This window comes from Amblyraja radiata, chromosome 29, assembly GCF_010909765.2.
Source record: "Amblyraja radiata isolate CabotCenter1 chromosome 29, sAmbRad1.1.pri, whole genome shotgun sequence".
In the NCBI taxonomy this organism is placed as follows: Eukaryota; Metazoa; Chordata; class Chondrichthyes; order Rajiformes; family Rajidae; genus Amblyraja; species Amblyraja radiata.
The window spans coordinates 20,516,675-20,528,199 of record NC_045984.1 but is presented as its reverse complement, the minus strand read 5'-3'; the positions used below and the strand labels follow the sequence as shown (position 1 = coordinate 20,528,199).

The 11,525-nt window shown below is 45.0% G+C and overlaps 1 protein-coding gene across 2 annotated transcripts in view; it reads left to right on the top strand.

The window, feature by feature from the left end:
- The first annotated feature begins 1,232 nt into the window (after positions 1 to 1,232).
- LOC116989442 (A disintegrin and metalloproteinase with thrombospondin motifs 6-like) overlaps positions 1,233 to 11,525 on the top strand; it is a 190,426-nt gene continuing 180,133 nt past the window's right edge. Inside the window, exon 1 of one of the 2 annotated variants that reach the window (XM_033046821.1) lies at positions 1,233 to 1,383. The gene's annotated coding sequence lies outside the window, so the exon portion shown is untranslated. The remainder of the gene's footprint in view (positions 1,384 to 11,525) is intronic. The other variant, XM_033046822.1, reaches the window with a different exon arrangement.

Here is an 11,525-nt window from a genome sequence, read left to right as displayed (position 1 = left end):
TGTGGAACGCGCTGGTTTAGAACGTTCACATTGCGGTAGATTTGTGCCCCAAATGCCCAGAAAAATACTGCGCGATATAATGGGCCCAAAATTGAGCTACTCGCAATATTAAACTTTGTATAAAGGGATCTTTAGAAGCCCTTTTTAATGTAAAAATATACAACCTAACTTCTGCTATTTTCTTTATGAGACCCTGCGGTTGCTGACGGTCACGGGTTTAGAGATTGATTGTTAAACTACTATAACTATTATACGAGGCCTTTAAACCTAATAATAGCCTTTGCGACGGGGTCTTCCAGCGATTTTTCGTTAATAATTAACTAGGCTGAACATTTTCGATTTGAACAGCCTAGAGAAAATCGCGTTTTAAACCCGCCCCCTCTAAACGGCGCCAAAATCGCGCACACCCTCAGCAGCAGATCTTCAAAGACGCTTCAGGTAGGCTTTGCAACATACCTACTTGTCGATCCTAAAAGATGCAACCCTCCTCCTAATTTGTCAACACATAAGTTGAGAGAAATTGGACTGATGAGGCCGTGAGGGTGCACTTGGGTGTGGGTCTTACAGTGTTCGCAAGCTCCAATCCTCCCATCCTGGGGGCGTCGGGCACACCCGGGGTCCCGGGCCCTACATCAAGGCAGATGGTCGTAGCCGCATCCCGTGCAGGACAGCCAAGTTCACACGTTGCCGAGCCAGAGCTTCTTTATATGCCTTGTTATTGAATTGGATTATAATAAGAAATAATGACAATCTCAGAGGAATAGAGGGTAATTTGCTTTCAGCCAAAGTCCTGCCGAGCTGCAGGCGCGCGTCCATAACGATGGCCCCGCGCCGACAGTTGGCCGCGAGCGGGCACGGTTGATCCCTCGTGCCCACTGGTGAACCGCGCGAAGAGCGCCGTGGCCCCTCGCGCCCAGGACTGTGGGCCCGCGAGCCCAGAACTGTGGACACGCGCGCCGACAGTTGGCGCCACGCGGCAACGATTGATCCAGCGATCCCGCAATTGGCACCTCGAGGGCACGTTGATCCCGCGTGCCCACTGCTGGCTCCACGCGAAGAGAGCTGTGGCCTCTCGCGCCCAGGACTGTGGCCCCACTGTTGGCATCGCGCGGGCACGGTTGATTCTGCGAGCCCAAAGTTGGCACCTCGAGGGCACGGCTGATACCGCGCGCAGAGAGCTGGCGATCCGCCAAGCCTCCGGTGCGCCCCGTTTGACGTCATCACGCCGCATGTGCTGCTGTGGTCTATTTGAAGGCGGTTGTCAGGGCTTGGGGATGTGAGAGGAGCGACGCCGATCCTGACCCACCGACCCGTGGAAGCGGCCCTGCGAGCGGTCGGCGTGAGGCAGTGAGGAAAAGCTTCGACCCAAGAGCCGCCGGAAAGGTGGAGTATGCCGCGCTGTGTGAGTCAATGCCCGGACAGCATCCTGTCAGACTTTACCTTATCAGAACGCAGATAAACCCGGCGTCCTGTCTGCTGCTTACTGTGGGGTTAATTTTTGAAAATATATTGTAACATCAGACGGTCTGCTGTTATTTCGGTTCTGCATTCCGTGCATTGATGTCAGTTGGTTTATATAGAGATTCAAAACCCATGCCACGCTTCTCTCAAAAAGGAATACAGGTGCCTTTGATACCGGGGGTTCGCGCATTTTAAACACTACATTTGTCGCCAGCATTGTACAACGGTTCTGTTAATTAATTATCGAAGTTAATCAAAGCTCGTTAGTTCTTGAACTCGGAAAAAACTCAACAAACCCTAAATAGAGCAGTATTCACATTTTGTAATTCTGCAAATGCGTTCAGGCGACCGGCAAGCGCTGAATGGCCTCAAGCCAAGTAGTCTGGGTCAAGTTTAGCTTGTGCCAAACATTTCATACTCCTGTCTGGGAATAGGTCGAGGAGGATTTTTTATACATTGTATATGAAACCACTGCCGAAGTGTTTCTAAAGAGCTAAGGGTGCATTTTTGTTCCGTTAAGGATATTATTCTAGCCTGTGATAACTATTGCAAAACAGGAAACTAGTATGAATGAACAATTGTTGATTTTAAATACAATCTATTAATTAATGTGAATGATTGAAATGTATTTAAACGTGCTTAAACCAGATGCATTTCAAGGTTTACAAACAAAACGATCAAATAAAGGCAATAGACATTTTTGAAAGGCAGGTTTTGAAGAAGCCCATCAGCAGAAGCTTGTTGCATGAACGATTAAGCAAATTATTAGATTCGAAGATCACTGCACATCTCCATAAAAATACAGAAAAAAAAGCTCAATTTCCATTTCATTCTCTAGGCCTCTTGGAACTTGCCTTTTCAGACAAATTATTTCTCCATCTGCTCCCCATTACCTTCAGATACAGCTGGCTGCCAGCCACCAGCTGCGACTTAACACAGTTTTGTCTGTAAATGTGTTGTTCCAAGTTATTTACCATTATGATAATTTTGTACAAATTTTTCAATGTCTGCTTTTTTTTTGGTTTTTCAAATATGATTTCTAAATCGTTCTGCAATGTGCTTGACTAGATAGTAATTTATTAATGTTTTTATGTCAATGAGATTCAAGTGTAATGAGTTCATCTTTAACTGGCTGTAACAGTTACCAGCGTTTGGAAATTAGATATCCAAGGGGGTTCTGTGCTTCTGACCTTGTGGCCAAATGCTTATAACAAAAGGTTATTCAAGGTGTCAGTCTTAAAATGTAGCCAATATTGAATACTCTACAGTATATCCACGATTCCACCTGGAAAGGACATTCAATTAGCTAGGGCCAAATTAAGTGGCTCTTCTTAATTTGTGTTCAAATCATCATTCCCGTTGTACTGCATAATTATGTCTAGATTATTTTTTTCTTCATAAGTCCTATTATAGCATTTTCATTATTTAAGTGTGTTTGGATTGTTTTATATGGCACATAGAAATCAAATACTCCAGAATTAAACAGAATTGTTTCTATGTGCCAGGTTTCTTGGATGGAAAACTTATTCTGTCTGGACAAAATTCTTCCTCTGTTTTCCCCATCTCTTGCAAATATTGGATAATTAGCTCTCTCTAGATATAATTAAGTTCAGCTTAAAGTATTCTGATCCATAATTTGCCCATTTTTAATTTAAAAAATGTATGAATACAATGGCATGCAGTTCAAGAAAAGAGCTTTCTTATTTGTTTGATGCTGTTCTGTTGCCTCCTACTCCGTCAGAAATGGACTAATGAACATGAGCAAAAACTGGGAGGCACAACTTTCTTTTGCGTCCAACTTGACCAAGAATAATAGACCAAAGCAACACCCAGGTCAAAGAGAAATTCACTTTTAATCACTACTATAGTTAATGGATTTTAAAGTACTGGTTCAGCAATAACAAAAGTAAATGATCCTCATAATGATCATTTTGTTTTAGGAAGGCAAGAATAGAATTGCTTTGCCCTTGCATTGGAGTATAAAGGAAAGAAGTAATGACATGTAAAAACAGAAAATGCAAGGTACCAGGCATTGCCACGTCAAGAGTCACGAGGGAGTCAAGAGTGTCAGGAGTGTTTTATTGCCATATGTCCCGAAACGGAACACTGAAATTCTTGCTTTCAGCAGCACAACAAATTTATAAACATAGTACTCTGTAAACACCATAATAAACAACAAACAATAATAGTGCAAAGACAAAAACAATGCCCCCAAATCTATAGTTTGGAACTTATTTTAAGGTTCTGGCTCCGATAGCTTCTTTCCGATGGTAGAAGTGAAATGAGAGTGTGACTAGGGTGGTGTGGGTCTCCAATGGTACTGGCTGCCTTTTTGAGGCAGCGACTCCTCTAGATCCCTTTGGTGGTGGGGAGGTTAGTACCCATTATGGACTGGGCAGTGTTTACTACTTTTGGAATTTTCTTTATTCCGGGGTGTTCGGTTTGCCGAACCAGGCCATGATGCAACCATTCAATATGCTCTCTTCTGTACACCTGTAAAAGATCAGGAGAGTATTTGTTGATGTACCAAAACTCCTCAATCTTCTTAGGAAGTAGAGGTGTTTATGGGTTTTCATTGTGATTGCAATAATGTGTGGGGTCCATGACAGATCTTCGGAGATATGCACATTCACAAATGTTATGTTTTTGACTCTCTCCTCCACCGTCCCATTGATGAAGACAGATTTGTGGATCTTTGACCTTCCTCTTCCAAATTCAATTGTCAGTTCCTTGGTTTTATTGACATTGAGATCAAGGTTGTTGTTCTGGCATCGCTTGGACAGTTGATCGATCTTTCTCTTATACTATGACATCGTCATCTGTAATTCGTCCAACAACAGTGTTGTAGTCGGCAAATTTGAAGATGGAGTTGGAACTGTGTCCAGCTATAAAGTCAGGAATGTAGAATGAGTAGAGCAGTGGGCTGAGCATGCAGCCTTGAGGTGGTCCATGTAGCCATTTTAAACAATACTTGAGATGGTAATAAACCATATTACCAGTTAAACTGTGACTTTGTTGAGCCACTTTGTCACTAAAGCTAGAACCTACAGTTTTTCACGATAATGAAAATAACATCTTCAAAGGGCTTGAAAATACATCAAGGAAAGAAAGGGTGCTTGAGAGAAGGAAAACAGGGACCTCACATTGATAAGTACTTCCTGAGAAGTCAATCAAGCAAGTCGAATGAAGTCCAGCGACTGGAGTCTCATCAATCTTCGCAGGGCATCAGCCCCCCTGATGAAGGAAACTCAAGCACAGTTACGCAGGCAGAGGAAGATATGGAGCCCATCCAGCCAAGAAAACCAGCAATGGAGAAAAAGATCAGCGGAAGAAAACCTCGCGTCAAATGGCCTGGAGCCTCGGAGAAGAAAGAATGGGAGACCAGATATGTGGATCTGACCCGTAAGGGGTACAGTTGAAAGAAAGCTTGATAAGATGGGGGACATCATCTATAGCTATGGAGCAGAACGATATGGAATAAGGGAGATAAAGGAAAAGGCACCAGCTTTGGAAAGCCAGTCCAGACGGCAAAAGGAGATAGGGAATGCCTAATCCGGGAGAGAAGGCAGCTCTAGAAGCAGTGGAGGAAGGCATCTGATCCATGCTGCCTAGAAAGCTGAAAATCTGGTGCCTGCAGTTTGGGTTACTACCTCGCCTTATGTGGCCACTAACCATGTATGACATCACCCTCACAAGAGTCAAGAAGAACAATCAGCTCTTTCGTGAGAAAGTAGTTAGGTGTTCATCATGGGTGGCAGAGCGGAGTAGCCAGTGGCTCTGGCTGAAGAGGAAAGACCCGATTTAGTCTCCCAAATAACCGACTAGACAGATGCAGAGGGGGGTGGTTCTGGGATGCCAGAATGCACCGCTGAACCTACTGGAGACGTCGTGGGTTCAATCAGCGAAACGTCGATTAAAGTAGGTGCCCACTTGATAACCCCAATGACGTGTCTGCCTAGCCTTTCTCAACATCGGAGGAGCATAGGTGAGTGCAGAAGGCTCCCATCACCATCGGGAGTAAATTGATATTTGGCACTTTGGACTTTTAACATCTAGTCCTGTGTATTTGTAAACATTCCCTCGTATTTTCAAATCATAAGTATTCATGTGCCTGATATCAGCATGGATTGTACAGATGGATTTCAGTACGGCATTTGACAAGACTCCGCGTGGTAGGCTGCTCTGGAAGGTTGGATCGCATGGGATCCAAGGACAGATTGCTGAATGGATAGCAAATTATCTTCATGGAAGGAAGCAGAGGGTGATGGTGGAAGGTTGCTTCTCGGACTGCAAGCCTGGGACTAGTGGTGTGCCTCAGGCTTCAGTGCTGCGCCCGTTACTGTTTGTCATCTACATCAATGATTTGGATGAGAGCATACAGGGCAAGATTAGCAAGTTTGCTGATGATACAAAAGTGGGTGGTTTTGCAGATAGTGAAGATGGTTGTGAAAGATTGCAGCAGGATCTTGATGACTGGGGAATGGTTGATGGAATTTAATACAGAGAAATGTGCGATGTTGCATTTTGGGACGTCTAACAAGGACAGGACATATACAGCGAATGGTAGGCCTCTGGGGAGTGTTATAGAACAGAGGGATCTAGGAGTGCAGGTGCATGGTTCCTTGCAGGTCAAGTTGTAGGTAGATAAGGTGCTCAAAAAGGCTTTTGGCACATCGGCCTTTATCAGTCTGAGTATTGAGTATAGAAGTTGGGAGGTCATGTTGCAGTTGTATAAAACGTTGATGAGACCACATTGAGAGTATTATGTTCAGTTCTGGGCACGATGTTCTAGGAAATATGTTGTCAAGCTTGAAAGCGTTCAGACAAAATTTACCGAGGATGTTGCCAGGACTAGAGAGTCTGAGCTATAGGGAGAGGTTGAGTAGGCTGGGTCTCTATTCCTTGGAGCGGGGAGCATGAGGGGTGATCTTATACGTGTATAAAATCATGAGAGGAATAAATTGGGTAGATGCACAGAATCTCTTGCCCAGAGTTGGGGAATCGAGGATCAGGTTCAAGGTGAAGGAGAAAAGATTTAATAGGAATCTGAGGGGTAACTTTTTCACACAAAGGGTGGTGGGTGTATGGAACAAGCTACCAGAGGAGGCAGTTGAGGCAAGGGACTATCCCAATGTTTAAGAAACAGTTAGACAGGTACATGGTTAGGACAAGTTTGGAGGGATATGTACCAAACGTAGGCTGGTAGGACTAGTTTAGCTGGGACATGTTGGCTGGTGTGGGAAAGTTGGACCGAAGGGCCTGTTTCCACACTATATCACGCTATATCTCTATGACTTTATGATCCACACAGATCCTAACAACCCATGGGCTCCATCTGGACCAGTCGCTCTCCATGGATTCACTCTTGGGAAAGCTTATCTTAAATCTGCTTCAGTAACCGTTGGCACAGGCGCACCTGAGACCGGCATGGTGGAAGGTTGCTTTCCAGGATATAGGGCATTCCACCGCAGACCTTCTGTTCAAAGCAAATGTAGAATACATCGATGTATTTGAGGAGGGACACGTTGTCGCCAGCAATGCTGTCTGCCTTCACTTTGTAACCCGTTATAGAGTGCTAGCCTCACTACAAGCTATGAATATCTGTGCCATCGCCTCAAGACTCCAGCTAAATCTGGAAATCCCTCTTGGTATTGTTTAGCTCTGTGGTTGGGGGGGGGGGGGGAGTCATATTTCTGGTACTGGTCCACCATCAATTTTCCAGTAACTGATGGTCCGGCACCTCCTTTATTCTGGACAAAATTACACGAGCGCACTTGAAATCCTCCACGGAAGCCCCCCCCCCCCCCCCCCCCGAAAATATGGCACTTAGGCCGGGTGAAATGGCCGTTCTCGCTCATCGGGACTTCCGAGCATCGACTGGTCAAATTTACTCCCTGTGGCCAAGGAGCCGGCAGATCCGTTCCCATAGTTCTGAGGCTAGCTTTTGTGAGCCAGTATCTCGGCCCCCCAGTGGCCTGGGCGGAGTGCTCTGATACCGTTCGACTCTTCTTGGAGGCCGTGACCTCTGGTCTGGCAAAGCAGATAATTTTCGGTGGTGGACTATACCATTCATGATCGTTTGACTTGAATGATGCAGACTTGGAGTTCACCTAATAATAATAATAACAAATCTTTATTGTCATTGCACAGAGGTACAACGAGATTTGGAATGCAACTTCCATCCGATGTAATAACTTAATTAGCTAAAAATTTAGACATCCAGAGAAACAAGATTAAAAGAAAAACAGTTAAAGCAGTATAAAGTGCAAATTGGTCTGTGCCGGGTCGATGTGCGACGTGACCATCCAGGGGAGACAGTTCATGGGGGGGGGGGGGCACTCAGCAGGACCGGTTCAGAGCAGCTACAGCTCTGGGGGTGAAGCTATTCCTAAGTCTGCAGGTGTGGGCGTAAAAGGCCTTGTAACGTCTGCCGGATGGTAGAAGTTCGAACAGACTATTGCAAGCGTGTGAGGAGTCTTTATGAATGCTGATGGCCTCCCTGAGGCACCGTGTATTGTAGATGCCTTCCAAGGTTGGTAGCTGTGTCCCAATTATCTTCTGCTCTCTGTGGACGACCCGCTGAAGAGCTCTCCTCTCGACCCTAGAGGTGGACCTCGAGATTCATTCATGATTTCTGGTAGACAAATACATGTATCGTCTTCTTTGGTATACAATCCTCTACATACTTGCTGATAAAGTCTGTGACAGCAGTGGTATATTCATCTAGGTTAGCCACAGTGCATTTTTGATGGTTGAGTAGCAGTTGTTGAGGGCGTTTGGGCCTCTCGTTGAGCTGGAGATGTACTGTTAATGTTTTGGCAGCACGCTGATGAGGTTGGTCAGATTAATGTCCCCGGTTATTATGAACAAAGACTCGGTGTACTTTGTTTCAAGGCTATTGTATATCCTGGAATGCAAGCATAGCATCGGCCTGGGGTGGATTGTAGACTGCAGTCAGGATAGCCGAAGTGCATCCCTATGGCAGGTAGAAGGGATTGTACACAGGGATTGCTTCACAGGTAGATAGGGCGGACGACAGATGGCACAATGGGCTAAGTGTTCGGCTGGCAACCTGAAGGTGGCCGGTTCGAATCCTGCTTGGAGTGTGTACTGTCGTTGTGTCCTTGGGCAAGACGCTTCACCTACCTTTGCCTGGGACTAGAGACGGAAATTAGCTACTGATTGGCTACAATCTCGCATATTTACATGCAAATGTTCATTAATATGCACTGTCCCTATAAACAAATTATTTATTTAAAGAAGGCTTTTGATACATTGGCCGTATCAGTCACGGTATTGAGTATGGAAGTTGGAACTTTCAGTTGTACAAGTTGTTCGTAGGCCGCACAAAGTATTGTGTACAGTTTTGGTCACCTTGCTATAGAAAGGATCTCATTAAGCTGGAAAGAATGCACATAAGAATTCTGAGGATGTTGCCAGGACTTGAGGGCCTGTGATTGGGAATGCTAGGACTTTATTCCTTGTAGTGCAGGAGACTGAATGATTGGTGTAAAATTATGAGGGGAATTGATAGGGTGAATGTGCAAGTCTTTTACCCAGGGTAGGGGATTCAAGTCAAGTCACGTCAAGAGAGTTTATTGTCATGTGTCCCAGATAGGACAATGAAATTTGTGCTTGCTGCAGCACACCAGAGTATGGTAAGCATAAATATAGAACAGTTCCGTGTGTCTATATAGCATAGACCATATATATATATATACACATAAATAAACAGATAGTGCAATGGGCTGTTATAGTTCAGTTTGTTTGATGGCAAGTTTAATAGCCTGATGACTGTGGGGAAGTAGCTGTTCCTGAACCTGGATGTACCAGATTTCGGACTCCTGTACCTTTTACCTGATGGCAGCGGAGAGATGAGTGCGTGGCCAGGATGGTGTGGGTCCTTGTGGATGTTGGCAGCCTTTTTGAGGCAGCGACTGCGATAGATCCCATTAATGATGGGGAGGTCATAGCCGATGATGGACTGGGCAGTGGTCACAACATTCTGCATTCTTTTCCGCTCCTGGACGCTCAAGTTGCCGAACCAAGCCACGATGCAACCAGTCAGCATGCTCTCCACTGTGCACCTGTAAAAGTTTGAGAGAGTCCTCTTTGACATACCGACTCTCCGTAAGGGCCAAGAACCAAAGGTTCTTGAACCAAGGGCCAAGAACCAAAGGATTCAAGGGCCAAGAACCAAAGGATATAGGTTTAAGGTGAGACGTGAAAGATTTAACAGGAACTTGAGGGACAACTTTTTCACTCAGTGGGTGGTGAGTATATGGAATGAGCTAGCAGAGGAGGTAGTTGAGGCGGGTACAATAATAACATTTAAAATACATTTAGACAGCTACATGGATAGGAATGATTTAAAGCGATATGAGCTAAAGGCAGGCGAATGGTACTAGCTCAGATGGGGCATCTTGGTTAGGATGGACGAGTTTTGCTGAAGTGCCTGTTTCCGTGCTGTATGCAGAGTATTTTATAGATACCAATGCTCAAGAATGAATGTTTAAGATTCTGGATATGGTGTCAGTCAAGTGCACTTTGTCCTGGATTAAATCCAATTTCCAGAGTGTTGGAACTACACACATTCAAACAGAATGAAAGTATTCCATTAGATTCTTAACTTGCCTTGTAGATGGTTGTGGGGCTTGAGGTATTAGGAATTTAATCACTTGCTGCAGATGGCCAACATCTGACCTGCTCTTGTAGTTGCAGTATTTATCCAATGGAGGTCTCTTGAATGGTGGCCACAGAGAGTGCTGACAATGTGGCTTGGCGATCGTAATACCATTTAATGTCAAGAGTTTGAGATTAGACTCAGTCTCGTTTGAAATTATCATTGCTTGGCACTGCACGGCATGACTGTAACTTCTGATTTATTAGTTCAAGATCTTTTCCAGCTCTTGCTTCATGCACACAATGACTGCATCATTCTTAAATTTAGATTTTTAGTTATAAAGGGAATATAATGGATATAGGGTTGGTGCAGAAAAATGATGTTGTGATAATAACTCAGCCATAATCTTATTGCGTGGCTGAGTTGGCATGAGAAGCTAAATGGTCCTCTCCTTCAATTCTTGTGTTTTTTTACTGGGGAATTGCAAAATAATTTGAATATTGAGATTTCTTGACTCCTGACTTTGTGATTGAAGAAAAGTCATTGATAAAGCTGCCGAAGATGGTTGGACCCAGGAGAGTGTCTTGTGGAACTTCTATGGGTTTGGGGCTGAGATAATTGAAACAACAATGACAACTGTCTCTTATGGTGAGAGATGTTACTTGCCAGTAGAGTTCATTCTCCTGGTGCCAGAGCTCCTTGATGCCACATTTGATGGTTTGATGTGAAGGATAGTCATTATCATGCATCTCTGATTTTTGGCTCCTTGACCATTGTATAAAAAAGAAGCAGTCATGCTGTTTGGAGCCATGTGGACCTGCATACCACAAACTGGGCATTGGTGAGCAGATTATTATTCTGGATTATGTGGCCAATATCATCAAACACTTTTACAACAGACTGGATACTGATTAGCTAGATTTCATTTGTTCTGGTTTTGTGGATAGGATGTACAATTGGAATTTTACTTCGGAGTCACGTGAGTGACTACGTGAAGAAGCCCGCCAGGACGCATGCGTGTCATATCGCTTTCACGCTTGCGAAACGACAGGCGGGGTGGAACGTTCCCCCGCAGCGGTAAGTTTGAAACAGCGACCTGCAGGTAAGTGATTTACTCTGCGGTAGTTTTTGTCCCCGCGCTGTTTTTACACAGGGGGGGAAGCTGGACAAAATAGTGTCCACAAGTGCTGCAAGTAAAGCTGGCTGGGGAGGACCACGAAGTTGCGGGAGCCAGCAGCAGCTGAAGGCACAAGCCCCGTAAGGGATCAGCTGTGCCGACTTTTTGTCCCGCGCCGGCCGGAACACCACGGCCGGGCGGGAGACTATTCAGAATGGGGCCGTCGACTTTTGACAAGTCGAAAACGGAGGAGGCGGGGTGGAACGACGTTCCCCCGTAGCGACAATTTAAACCAGGACCTGCAGGTAAGAGCTGCGGTCTTTT